This window comes from Lipotes vexillifer, unplaced genomic scaffold, assembly GCF_000442215.2.
Source record: "Lipotes vexillifer unplaced genomic scaffold, Lipotes_vexillifer_v1.1 scaffold591, whole genome shotgun sequence".
Lineage (NCBI taxonomy): Eukaryota > Metazoa > Chordata > Mammalia > Artiodactyla > Lipotidae > Lipotes > Lipotes vexillifer.
Genome location: NW_006791954.1, coordinates 1,773,309 through 1,774,921, shown reverse-complemented (window position 1 = coordinate 1,774,921; position 1,613 = coordinate 1,773,309).

Below are 1,613 nucleotides of genomic sequence, written 5' to 3'. Positions count from 1 at the left end.
CCGCAGGACCTTCATCGGCAAATGCAGCATGTGGCATATGAGTCAGGGAAAATGGAGCAGCGTTATGTTGAGCAGCGTGTCTCCAAAAACAGTTTTCAGACTGATGGGAAATACAGACAAGAGGGCTGTTAGTTGGTAAATTCATTTCATTTCATTCAGTGTGGAGCATTATTCGTTACGTATAGGCCCTGTTCTAGACTGTGCCACTAGTGTTCACCGAAGCACTCTTTGAAGAATTACGTCCATGCCATAGTTGTGGAAATGGAGAATGAAATGAAGTTTGCCCAAGGACTACAATGGAAGGAGCAGGTTGGAATCCAACTCCATTTGGGGATAAAGCCAATATTTTTTTGATTGTGTGGGACATTTTATTCCTAATATTTCATTCCACAAAAGTTTGATAATCCTACCATGTGTGAGGCATCATACTAGGTACTGGGAATACAACTGACGTGACCTCTTGGAGAAGTTATGACTCTAGCATATTTGACATCATCAGCTGATCATTTTTTAATACTCCCCTTCTCTATAGGACAGAATTATTTTCAGTAATAATATGTAATACCAATGATAATTACTGTTGTCTTGCTTTCTTTTCATTTGAAGACAATTTTAAAAAACTACAATTTTTAAAGATATGCAAACTGGATAAAATATTTTATGTATGAATTAATCCATAAGTGGTAAATTCACACTTACCAGACAAAATATACTTGGCAGTTTGCACTGATTTAAATTTTAAACACTAATGAAAAACTCAAAGTGGTCACACGAATGGCCGAATTGAAGTCACTGATGCTTGGTTTCATCTTTAAAATCACTGTGCTATTAGTGTTTATTTCACATCTGTTGCGTAGATGGAGGAATGAGTAGTACCCCTTAGGTTAGGGACACAAACTTCTCCCTAAGCCAGCTTGAACAATTCTGAATATTATATATTTACTCTGATTGCAAGTTTACTCTTGAAAGGAACCTCTGTTGCTGAGCCAGGTAGTATGTTAAAATCTCACACCGTGATTGTGGATATGTCTATTTCTCCTTTTAATTCTTTCAGGATTTTGCTTTATGTATTTTGAGGCTATGTTATTAGAATAAAGAATTGTTATCTCTTCCTGTGAACTGAGTATGTTATAACTTGAGGTATTTATCTGTGGTTTTGGCTTTTTGTCTTAAAAGTCTATTTCATTTGATATTAATATAGAGATGTCAACTTTATCTTGGTTACACTTGGTATATTTATCTTTCTTTTTACTCTCAGTGTTTCTATATCACTGTTTTAGATGTGTCTCCTGTAAACCGTGTATAATTGGGCTTCTTTTTTCCATCCAGTCTGGTTACCTTATGTTTTAATTGGAGCATTTAATCAATTTACATTTATGTAATTATTGATACAATTGGTTTAAATCTAACATCTCAATGAGTGCTTTCTATTTGTTCTCCTGATCTATGTTCTTCTCTTTTCTTGTGCTATTTTGTATTGTTTTTTTTATTATCCCATTTTCCTATTGAATATTATTTCTTTTTTTTTTTTTTTTTTTTTTTTTTTTTTTTTTTTTTTTTTTTTTTTTTTACCCCTTTTTCCTTTTAAATTTTTTTTTTTTTTTTTTTTTTTT